At 39.3% G+C, this 13,174-nt stretch overlaps 1 protein-coding gene across 1 annotated transcript in view; it reads right to left on the bottom strand.

Annotated features, from left to right (window-relative positions):
• The window catches only part of LOC124871665 (tomoregulin-2-like), an 89,202-nt gene that overhangs the window by 35,906 nt on the left and 40,122 nt on the right, over positions 1-13,174 (bottom strand). The gene's annotated exons all lie outside the window — the stretch shown is intronic.

Here is a 13,174-nt window from a genome sequence, read left to right as displayed (position 1 = left end):
CATGACTTTCTAAAACACTTTGTCAATGTTTTCAGACTTGAACAGTTCAGTGCTGGTAAACATGTAAGCTGAGCAGCAGATACCTTTATTTATTAAGGTCTAAAAGTTAACTGAAACTGACCAACAAGGTTCCATTTGTTACATACAATCATCTCCATCATCAGTTCCAAAAACTAGGGAGTCATTTTCACAACTGGGGAGGATAAAACCTCTGGTAAACATCAACAGTATGCAGGTAAAGCACAGGAATATTCAGTTGGGGAGATATCACACTGATCCCAGAGATGCCAAAACAGGAACCAACACACGATACAGGTCCTTCTCAAAAAATTAGCATATTGTGATAAAGTTCATTATTTTCCATAATGTCATGATGAAAATTTAACATTCATATATTTTAGATTCATTGCACACTAACTGAAATATTTCAGGTCTTTTATTGTCTTAATACGGATGATTTTGGCATACAGCTCATGAAAACCCAAAATTCCTATCTCACAAAATTAGCATATCATTAAAAGGGTCTCTAAATGAGCTATGAACCTAATCATCTGAATCAACGAGTTAACTCTAAACACCTGCAAAAGATTCCTGAGGCCTTTAAAACTCCCAGCCTGGTTCATCACTCAAAACCCCAATCATGGGTAAGACTGCCGACCTGACTGCTGTCCAGAAGGCCACTATTGACACCCTCAACCAAGAGGGTAAGACACAGAAAGAAATTTCTGAACGAATAGGCTGTTCCCAGAGTGCTGTATCAAGGCACCTCAGTGGGAAGTCTGTGGGAAGGAAAAAGTGTGGCAAAAAACGCTGCACAACGAGAAGAGGTGACCGGACCCTGAGGAAGATTGTGGAGAAGGGCCGATTCCAGACCTTGGGGGACCTGCGGAAGCAGTGGACTGAGTCTGGAGTAGAAACATCCAGAGCCACCGTGCACAGGCGTGTGCAGGAAATGGGCTACAGGTGCCGCATTCCCCAGACCTGGGCTACAGAGAAGCAGCACTGGACTGTTGCTCAGTGGTCCAAAGTACTTTTTTTGGATGAAAGCAAATTCTGCATGTCATTCGGAAATCAAGGTGCCAGAGTCTGGGGGAAGACTGGGGAGAAGGAAATGCCAAAATGCCAGAAGTCCAGTGTCAAGTACCCACAGTCAGTGATGGTCTGGGGTGCTGTGTCAGCTGCTGGTGTTGGTCCACTGTGTTTTATCAAGGGCAGGCTCAATGCAGCTAGCTATCAGGAGATTTTGGAGCACTTCATGCTTCCATCTGCTGAAAAGCTTTATGGACATGAAGATTTCATTTTTCAGCACGACCTGGCACCTGCTCACAGTGCCAAAACCACTGGTAAATGGTTTACTGACCATGGTATAACTGTGCTCAATTGGCCTGCCAACTCTCCTGACCTGAACCCCATAGAGAATCTGTGGGATATTGTGAAGAGAACGTTGAGAGACTCAAGACCCAACACTCTGGATGAGCTAAAGGCCGCTATCGAAGCATCCTGGGCCTCCATAAGACCTCAGCAGTGCCACAGGCTGATTGCCTCCATGCCACGCCGCATTGAAGCAGTCATTTCTGCAAAAGGATTCCCGACCAAGTATTGAGTGCATAACTGTACATGATTATTTGAAGGTTGACGTTTTTTTTATAAAAAACACTTTTCTTTTATTGGTTGGATGAAATATGCTAATTTTGTGAGATAAGAATTTTGGGTTTTCATGAGCTGTATGCCACAATCATCCGTATTAAGACAATAAAAGACCTGAAATATTTCAGTTAGTGTGCAATGAATCTAAAATATATGAATGTTAAATTTTCATCATGACATTATGGAAACTAATGAACTTTATCACAATATGCTAATATTTTGAGAAGGACCTGTATACTGAAACCTTTCCAGCTTAGCCACAGCTTTAAAAGGTAAAGGTAAATGCAACATGTTTTGCTGTATCTACAGCTAAAGATTCAACACCACAGCGTGTGTAAATAAACCAGCTTCATGGTTTTACAAACATTTCAATCCAAACATACAACAAGTCAAACAGAAAGTTTTAAAGCAGATTTCCCTTCCTGTGGAACGAACAACAAACTAAAACACAGCAGAGCATGCAACTTTAAATGGGAAGCAACTTTATGGAAAATTCATACGCTCTGCACTTTTTTTACTAAGTCTGCTACTTGACTTGTATGTAATGATAGCATGTAAAATGTATTAATTTTCTTCTCTGTTTGCTCTGTGTCATAAAATATCTCTGGAAATAGTCAATAACTGGGCTGAAAGTGTGTGAAACAGCAGCCAACATTTAAAGAAAAACTTCAGTAAACCAGTAGAACTGGATCCAGACCCGTTGAACAGATTTAAGTCTGGCTGCTTGGGGAGGAAATGTAAAGAAATGAGGGATGACTTCACAGTTTCTTAGTTATCTCTGTGAAAACTCCATCACTTGTAGAATCTCCAGGCGATAACCTCCTGCAGATGTTTACCTGAACACTGTTTTCCAAAGTTTACCCTCTGTTTTTACTGGTTACTCACTATATATGTAGCAGTGAACAGGGCTGGGAGTTAGGAAAACATGCTAAATCCTTCCACTTGAGAGAAAACCACAGGATGCATGCTGTGCAGTTCTTTTTAGGACACTTTGTAGGTTTTAAACAGGAAAAACTTCAACCTTCGTCATGTTCTTAAATCTGCAGTGGATAGTTGTAATGATAACATTCACTTCGCGGAGCTCTGTAGAAAAATAGCTTTGACCTCCTGCTGATCTCCCCGTGTTGCTCCACTGGAGCAGTGGGAGGTTAAGTGACTTGCTCAAGGGCACTCAGGAAAATAGCTGTTAAGGTACAGAGGAACATTACTCATTCATATCCCCACACGGTTTGTTGGCTTCAGAGCATGTCTGGATTTTTCAGATGACTGATGGCACTACAGGACTGAGTCTCAATGTTCCTTTTTGGGGGAACGGAGGAGAGATATTCATTTGATTTCATATTGATTTTCCACTGCTACACTGCTGGAATAACAAACGTGATTATTCACTTGAAAAATATTACCTGCTGTTCCCCGAGAAAAGGCTGTGGCTATCAGAGGCAACAGAGGAACTGCTGCTACACAGGTGCTGGACATTACCTGATTACATTAAACAGTCAGGACAATTTGGTGATGAGTGAAAAAGTTTTCCTGCAGGATGGACCATCACATACTGAAGATTTTTCCTCACCAGGATAAGAACGGACTAATGGACGGACCAGGGATTCTTGAGACCTGGCCTAATTCACCACACGTTTCCTGGCAGATATGTAAACCGATAGTTGGTGGCATTCGGATGTTATGGGAAAAAAGTTCACAAAACAGGTATCAGCATCAGCTCTGGGATGGAAGGGATGGAAGGAGAAGTAACCAGCAAGCAGACCAAATAATGAAACATAATAATTAAGTGCACTTAACAAAAAGCAGGAACCATTTCTAAAGTCATTAATTTTCACTAAAACTTTACTGTCACACATCCAATGTAAAGTCATGGTAAAAAAGTACATTATCTGTTTATTCAAGGAGGTATAACTCATTTGTTTTATGAATTGCTTCTAGAATTACCCAAATTTAACATAAATAAGATACACAAAACTGATTTGAGCAAGTTACTATTTATTAAACAAAGATTAAAACAAAACTAAAATGATTGTGAAAAACTGAGAACTCCCCCAAAAACCTCAAATAAAACTACATAAAACTAGGACTCATTTCAAACATACAAAAAAGTTAGCCACAAACATTAAGGCTAAAGAACATTTGGGAAACAGATTTTTATCCATTTGCAAAATTTGTCAACTTATTTCATATTCAATTGACATTTAATAATGAAGACCTGAAGAGTCACAGATGATTCAGCCAAACGTAAACCAGTGTTTTGATTTCAAAAACTCCTGCTCCTGAAAGTTAATTTTTAAAGCTCAATTAAAAGAACAAAAATGTAACGTACGCATTGGCACAATACCACAGAGCAGCAATGGACCAAATGGCCATAAAGTTTGTTTCTACTGCAGGATTTGTCCAGGAAGAAGGGCCGTTTTCTGGGCCATTATTACTGTCCTGCATTTCTGCTGCATTTACCAGCATAAAAACAAATTACCAGGGCAGATGTCTGGCCCTGGATGGGAGGTGGCACTTTCTCATTCGCCAGGAAGCTTTGGATGAAGTTTGCTGGAGGGAATGTGCGAAGCATTTAAATATGCTGGATTTTTGTAATATTGTAATTTAGAGATATTAGTTTAAAATATTCCACAGCTCATTTTTTTCTGCTAATTTTAACTGTCATGGAATTCGTATTATTTATGTCTTCTGACAGTTTTCTGTGTGGAGAGAGGGAGTAAATCCTTTATTCAACATAATATTTTAGGCTCTTAAAAGGTTTATGTCCTGGTGTGCAAATAAAAAAAAAAAGTCAAGGCTTTGTATGTGGCTTTAATTATTATTTAATTAATAATTATGTCAATGTTACAATCTTCCTCAGACTTTGAGGTGATAACTATTCAGTTTCACAGTATAAATGCATTGAAATAATCACACATTTATAACCATGCATCAGGTTTTAATACTGACAGGAGCTGTCTCTCTTCTTGTCTTGTTTCTGAAGCAAACACACACAGAACATTATTTTAAAGAAAAAGGTTTGCTATAGTAATGCCTTTCCAATGCCTTCCCCCTGAGACCTTTCAGACAGAAAACCTTAAGAAGACATTGTTATTTTCCAGTTTGAATTTTCAGACTATTTAGAGTGGAAAACACATGAAAATATCAAACAAAAATAAACCCTCTAGGTCACTTTATTTTGTGCTCCACCAGTTGGAGCCGTTGGACACAAAAAATGATGTTCAAAGATGGCCACAGACATATTAAGCAGCCACATTTTCATTTTTCAGAAAACTATTTTCACCTTCAGTCCTCACCATGCACACCAGCCATTTGTGAATGTTTTATTTCCATGCCCTGAAACACCAGTTTTAGCAGTTAAGCTTCACATCTTTTAGAAAAACACAAAAGATTTCTTTTTAGCCTGATTCTTAATATGGAAAAACAAATTGTTTCTGCAAATTCAGAAGTATTAGGAAACGTTCAGGGGGTCAAAAACTGGCAGTGACAAAAACTCTGATAAATAGAGGTAGTTCTTTCGTTTTTACCTCATATATGCTAACTGGTAGATTTACAATACATAAAGAAATCTCTCTCCCAAGTGGAAACAACAAAACCTAAAAATCTGGAAAGATTTCAAAACAAGGGAATAAAAATAAAAATAAAAACAGAAATCTAATGGCAATGACCATTTAAATATAAACCAAATAATTAAATAAAAACACACACAATGTCAAGGGAACCAGGAGAGTGTATTATAGTTTTAGCAATGCTAGCATAGTGTTAGTATTTGCTACAAACACAGTAAAGGTTTGATAATCAGAGGAGGGAAATATCTCTGGTATTGCCAAAACTCAAAAGAGAGAGGAAACAATCAACTGTGGATCATGTTTTAACAAGCTTAGTTGGAAGAAGACAAAGACAGAAAAGGGAGGAGAACAAGAAACTGCTCTCTGGCTCCTGATCAAAAGAATTTAGAGAGAGAAGAACAGAGAAGAGTCTGAAAAAATGATCAGGAGTAAAGTAGAAGAGTCATACTGGGCTAACGGGAAGAAACAGGCCCACATAGAGAGAGGGTTGCTGAGGAGTAACACAAATTTAAGAAGATAGAGACGTGAGACGAAGATGTGTGGAAAGAAAGAGTGAGAGACAAAGCCCTGTCTCGACAGAACCTGGCACAGTATGAAGAAGAGCTGCAGCGCCTGAAGAAACAGAGGGATACAGGGAAAAAAATAACATCGTCAAATAAAAAAAGAAAAGAAATAAGGACACCGACTGAAAGAAAGAGAAAAGACAGAAAATCCCTTTAAAGAAGAGATGGGAAATATGGCAACACCACAAAGGTGCTTGGAAAAACGTCCTGCAGGGCTCATGTTTTTTTTTTTGGATGCCATCTCCTCTCATCCTGGTCCCCCTCCTCTCTCTCCGGCTGTCCTTAACCTGGGGACCCAGTTTCCTGCCAGCCGTGATGCAACAGAAGGCAACTTGCCCAGCAGAACCCTGTGGGTGTCTTTTAAGAGTGCCTTCATTTCCGTGAAAACTCTCTGGAGCCTTCACTTGATCTCCCTCAGAATGTGGCTCTCACCCCTGGGGAAAGCAGAGGAGTGATGACAGGGCTGCAGATTGTAAACCTCTGTCTTTCTTCCAGAAGATGCAGGAAAGACGCTGTTAGTGTCATCTTAAAGCACATTGCTTGCAATGGTTGTAATAAGGGAGAGACCATATGGAACCAAAGATATAATAGCTTAATCTTCAGATATTTTCCATTAAATGCTACTCTGATCTTCAAACTTCTTTTTGACTCAGTAAAGGCTTCTCCTGACATGACAGCAGCAAATAGAGCGAGCTGATATTACAGATTTCAAACTTCTTCCTGAGTCGTGTTTCTTTTACCCAGATCGTCTTCAGACAACTCTGGACCGTGACGGCATTGTTTTAGCCGTAGCTTTGATCCCGTCGCTGTTTGATAACCAGCAGCATGTGATGTCGACAGTCGGAGAAATATCAGCTTTGTCAGCTCTTGCACTTTACTGCTAGTCAACTGAGATGACTGTCAAGCCTAATAGAAAAGAAAAAGACAGAGGTGCCAAGACAATTCGCGAGGTGCGCTGAGAAGAAGTATGCGAGGGAAGGATTTTGTAGGAAGCACCAAAATGAAGAGGTGATAATGAGAAGTGGTGAATGAGACAGAAGGTGAAGCAATTTGATCCTCCACAATGCTCTGCAGACAGAGAAGATGAGGCTGATGGCCAGGACCATATGGCACAGCCTTATGTCCCCACTGGCTGATGCTTCCATAAAGTCGAGGACTTTTCCCAAATATCTGACACGACCTGGATGATCTTTTGGCTTTTCTACCAAGAATAAAGTGATAGAAGAAAAGTGTTAGCACCCAGAGGCAAGAGTCTGATTTGGACACAAGTTGGTACTTTTTGAAACAAGTGATTGGTTGGTTAATGGGTTTATTTGCTGTTAGTTGCTGTTTAACTGTTAGAATGATTGGAACAGGTAAAACAAACTAACAATTCCCAACTGGGTAGTCATAAACTCAGGGACCACCTGTGCGTGTTTGTGTGCATGTTTTGCACATATTAAAAATAGTTTTTTTTTGTGCACAGGTTGGCAACAGGATTCAGGAAGACATTATATCTTGTATTTCAGGATGGTTCAGAGAGACAAAACAATTTCCAGAAGTATTATGAAGAGAAAAGGCACATTACAGATTTACGTTGCAAAGAAATCCAAGAGACAAGGCACCTATTAATGAAGAAAAACGAAATAAATTTTACTTATAGAAGTTTTCCTTTTAGTGCTTGAGCATACATGTGCAGAAGCATGAATATGCACTTAGGTGTGCACATGTGCAAGTTTGTATGTATGCAAGAGTCACATGAGCATTACAATGGAGACAGAAAGAGGGCTCATAACAAAACGGGTCATCAGCGGCCTCATCAGGAGTGACCGATAATGTTGCCAGAGGATCCAACAGTCAGTTGGGACAGAGAGTGAAGGTCAGCCAATACAGAGGCAATCTCGTGGACACTAGAACCATTACTAGCATTTGATTGATTTAATGGCTTCACATTGAAACCAGACAGTCCTTTTGTGCATTACATTACGTGCATCTTAATTAGACCGTTGTTTCTAGGTGCTTCACTTGGTGTCAACTGGTTTGGTCCATGATTGTATACTTGCTTATTTTACCTAAGGGCACTTGAGGTTAGCAAGTCTCACGGTGGTAACATTACTCTAAGTATTTAGGAGTAAACAGCTACTGTAAACTGAAGACTTTTAGAACAAACAGTCACTTTAGGGAGATTTCTCTGATCAAGGTCAGGATCATGTTGTGCTGCTGTGTGTGCAGCAGACATGGGAAATGTATAGAGCTTGAATAAAAACGTTGAGATGTTCTGACACTATTCTTTCCAACCATCGTAGAGTTACATATCTCAGAATGACAGCACAGAGGTTGCCTTTATTGACGTAAGTGGGGGTTTATTCAAATGAACTCTATACGTATGTTGCTGTATTAATACTTTTTAGTGAGTCTAAATGTGGGGAAATGAAGCTCAATTTGTGAATCAGTTTTAAAAACATCAGAATATTGACACACTCATTAAAAAATGGATGCATCTGGGAAAAAAACTGGACCTAATCCCATTGCATCCAGAGTATTGACATTAAAATACGACTGTCTTAACATTGCTACTACGAAGATTTAGTCTTCTCAAACCCCCAATCGGTCATGGCAGCCAGCCGCTCGCACAGTTTCTGTTTGAGGTTTCTTTGTGTTAAAGGGTTGTTTTCCTTTACCCTGTCGCTGCACACATGCTCATTATGAAGGATTTCTGCAACGTCAACGACACAATGCAATAGCACACAATAGCATAGCTATAAATTAATCAATCATCTTAGGACTAAATTAAACCATTTCATAGAGATCAAGAAACAAAGTAAGTCACCTTCTTCAGCACTACATGTTAGATGTTTTTTTTATTTGTGCCTTGGTGGCTTAGTGAAGGAAACAGGGAGAATTGGAATTTCTACACAAATTAGGACATCCTCAGTGATTTAAAAAAAACAATGAAATAAAAAAAAGAATGAAACAAAAGAAAGGGCTTTTTAAAAAAGGCTTGTAAAATGTAATGAAAAACATTAGGAAATGCCCTCATTTATGGCGGGGGGCTTAAATTATACACAGGTGTATCATATCAGGTCCACATGATAAGAACTTTAATACTCAGCATTTTGGACGAGGTTTGCCTCAGACACTTAGATTGTTACAGTCTCAGTGAACGGCATGGTGAGATCTGAAGAGCTGTCTGAGGCTTTCAGTAAGACAATTGTAGCAGTTTATGAGTCTGGTAAGGGATTTAAAGAGGTCCCAAAGGAAATGGAAAATAGCCCTCCAAAAGAGTCTACAAGTGGGGCATATTCACAACAACTGCCAAGATGTCCAGGTTTGACTATCCAAGCAAGTTCACCCTGTGAGCAGACCGCAAGATGCTAAAAGTGTCATATTGTGAGGTTTGAAAGTGGACTGAACAATAAACCCTTAAAACATCAAAGAACAATCACAAAAGAAAACCAAAATCCAAACATCCAATATGACAAATATCCTAAAATGTCATCACAGGACAAAAGGCCCTGATTTAAGGTTTTCATTGAAAATCAGAAACAAAATGAAGTAAAAAAACTGTGAAGCATGAAGGTGGAAGAGTTAAAGTTTGGGGACGCTTCGCTGCTGCTGGACTTACCCATCACAGACTCCACTATGGATTTCAGAGGGAGCTTGAGAAAATGCGAGACCATCTGAAAAAAATGGAAGCTGATGTAGAACTGGACCCTGACACATAACAGAGACTCAAAACCAACAGATACATTTACTAAGGACTGGCTGACTATAAAGAAATGAAACGTTTTGAGCAGAGAGTTTCTCAGAAATGAAAGCAGAGAGTGGGTCAAACGTTGCTTAAACCAAGGTCAGAGACCGGTGGATGGCTACAAGAAGAGTCACACTGAAGTTATTCTTTTTTCAAGAGGGTAGCACTAGCTATTAGGTGGTAGGGTGTCCTATCCTTTTCCCCAGTTAAATGTAATGTCTGTGTCTACTTGTCATTAAATATGTTTCATTTTGAGGGATAAATAGAAAAAAGATTACATATTGATATGTGAACAAGAACTGAATAATAATGAGGTGTTCAAAGGAGCTCTTGATCACAGTTCACTTTACATTTAGTTTTACAGAAATTCTGTTCAAGTTACCAACTGATTCTCTTTTCTCTTTCACTCATTCTGTTGTTTTTATCACCTAGAGTCTAGTTTCTGCAAATCTCCTGTAGGGGCTGCTGTGGTTCTGCCTACTTCCAACTCTCTCTTCATCCACGTTCCAATGCTTAAATTTGGGACTGCAGCCAGGACCTGTGGTCTCCCTGACTGCCTTAGATCCTGCACACACACACACACACAAACACACACAAACACACACACACTGCAAAAACATGTAGGCCAAGCTGTTGATGCATCTACTGTCATAACAGTTTGTGGGTCATAACATACAACAAGCCAGCAGAGCAAGCAGAACCATCAAGGTCCATACTGGGCTGTCGTAACCGCAGTGAGCATCGTCCAGTGGCTGACAGGAGTGGAACAAAGACAGGTGGGAGAGGAAACAGAAGGCAGAGCGGAAACATAGCAAATCAGGCTGAGAAAGAGGGAGGGAAAGGTCTGCAGGGGAGAGAGAAAAAATGCACCGAAGACAGAAAGGTAAATGGGAAACAGAGGGGAGAAGGATCAAACTAAAAATTGAACTGATGATAGGTGAAGGATGGTGGGATGATAAGTGGTGACTGTGAGGAGAGAACAAGCAGGGTAATGTACTGGGTGGTGGGGGATCTGCTCAATGCAAACCACATGGGAGCAGGAGACAAAGGAGAGGAGACGTGGGTAGTGAAGGCAGGTTCACGCATCGTTGGAGGGAAGGAGCTCTGGAAGGTGCAGCAAGACCAAACATGACAGAATATAAGCAATAATAAGCTGGAATCTCAATGTCACACCCCTCAATCCACCGCAGCCCACCCCACCAAAAATTCATCATTGAACCAAGCAACAATTAGTCATGTATTGCTCACAAGTCGCACTAAGGCATGTGTTGTATTTGCATCGCAGCAGGGGTGTTATTCTGAAGTGAGACACGCACTGTAACAAACATGAATCATTACCAAAGTACAACAAAACCATGTTAAATAGTTTTATTGTACAAAAACTTTGCTTTATTGAAGCTTTTAAAAGAAGAATCAATCTTGTGATCAATATATGCTTCTTCATTTGTCAGCTACAATTTGATTACAGAGTTAATGATCAGTTCTTCCTTTTATTTCAACCCAAAACAAAAAAATAAATTAATAAATACACAAGAATGACTTAAACAAACAAATCTTTGACCTTCACGAGAAAGTTGCAGTAAACCGTAATGTTTTCAGCTCTGATCTATATGACCCAAAAATTTCTTTACATCTCAGGTTTTCTGTGAGTTGAGCTGGGTAGCATACACGCTAAATGGTACATTGTTTACTTGTGGTCCTTAGGGTTGGGGTCAAAGCAAAGGGGTTTTAAAATATACCCCTTTGCTTTGATGTTACAAGTGTCCATATGCTGAATCTAAGTGGCCTAAGAATGGAGCCCTGACGAACTCCACATGTAATGTGGTTGTTAGCTCACATTTCAGACAACGAATATTTGTCCGCGACACTGAAATAAGTATTTTAAGAAAACAAATTTGCTAATGCTCAGTCACAGTCCAGAAGTTATTTCTAATTAATATTATGTATACGCTTAAAAACTCAGTAGCCTTAATAGCCTGTAAAATGACACAATAGTCAAACTCTAGTATTCGAAGGACAGTGTCCTTTAACCTTTAGATGTGTCCCTGGTCTAACATACCTTAATGAAATGGTTGAATTGCCTCCTCAGAGTGTAGTCACATTCTACAGTCCTTCCAATGACCTAAATGTTTGTCTTAGGTGTGTTAGAGCAGAGAAACATCTAATAGTAGCAGGACACTGGCCATCAAACACTGGAATTGACTCAGCAATGACGTTTCTGAATGAAATAATTTCTGTGCTACAATATCTTGTGATAATAAAACATTACCATATTTATCATTCACATCAAAGATGAATATAAATGTTGACAGAGTGAGGAACCAGACACACATGGTTTGGAAGCACAGTATGATAATATGAGTGCACCCCAGCTGACTAACAATCCTAAACCTGCTGAAAAATATGTTTTGTATTCTCAAAGGCAGCTATGAACAACAGAAAGTCCTCACTTGGCATTGGTATTGTTTGCTGCTTTACCAACCCTAAAAATAATGTGTGTTGGAGCTGTGGATAAAAGCTTCTATTTTAAAACTTATTCTGTGTAAAATTATAAAATCATAATATGCCCACTCCAGTTAAAGTACTTTAAAGCACTGGAGCTATGCGGATCTCCCCTATCTGGATAAGAGGGTCAACTATGTGGAAAAGTTTAAATTCTAACAGTCAGCCTCAGTCAGTAAGGTTTAAAAATCAAAGATCAAAATCGAGTCTCATTGTGAATGTTAGCTTAGAATGGATGCAGTTGGTGGATCGTGTTTGTTAAAAGGCCTTGATTGGTACAGGAGTGTAGAAGCCAATCCTGATATGTGATCATCTTGCAGGTTAAGGAGTTGTATACTTCCAGCATGTTTCAGACTGCATGTATTTTACCAGGTATCCATAGAAATATTAAGTTGATGTTCGTGAGTCTTACATTTCTTTGTTTCTTCTTTTTCATTCATTTTACAACCTGTGAAAGCAGGAACGATTAGGTGAGATAATGTAATTGTAATGTCATATAATTACATGATATGGTTAATATGTAATATAATGAACAGCGTGTGGGATTCTTGTGAAGGGTTGCCATTACCCTCTGAGCTGCACTTTGAGAATCCAAGTATTAACATATTTATATGGTAGAATTAACCCTGCGTGTAGTTCATCTGAGACAGCATTTACAGTGAATATTTAACTATCTTCTGGGTTGAAAAAGCAGCCAAGGCGTAGCCCAGAACCAACACTGACCCAGGCTGAATGTGTCATTCTTTATGCTCACATAGTTTTGCTGTTTATATGAAAAGAAGATATTGGGAAAAGGCATGGACGTTCTGCCACCAGTGATAATTGCTAGATGGAACCAATGTGCCAGGAAAATGGTAAGTTATTAATTATATTTTTGATGTTTTTTCTAACATTTTATTTTTTGGTCACCGAGGTACTCCAATCCTCTATACAACTGTATGCTACATCAGACTAATTCTGTAAAATATATATTTTCTTCACTGCTTGGATGCAGAAAGAAAGCTCTGTGAACAGAAGATAACCTTGTCCCAAAGTGTATCACCACACTGAAGGAGAATTTATTGGTCTGATTATTTAACAGAGACCATATAGATCAAGATCTCTCTCTGATAGAAGAACTGCAAGAGGTCAAACTGGGAATAAAAGAGCATGTGGACAGTATG

The sequence above is a fragment of the Girardinichthys multiradiatus genome, chromosome 7 (assembly GCF_021462225.1).
Source record: "Girardinichthys multiradiatus isolate DD_20200921_A chromosome 7, DD_fGirMul_XY1, whole genome shotgun sequence".
Taxonomy (NCBI): domain Eukaryota; kingdom Metazoa; phylum Chordata; class Actinopteri; order Cyprinodontiformes; family Goodeidae; genus Girardinichthys; species Girardinichthys multiradiatus.
Note: the sequence above shows the minus strand (reverse complement) of the source record. Positions and strands in the feature narration are given on the sequence as shown.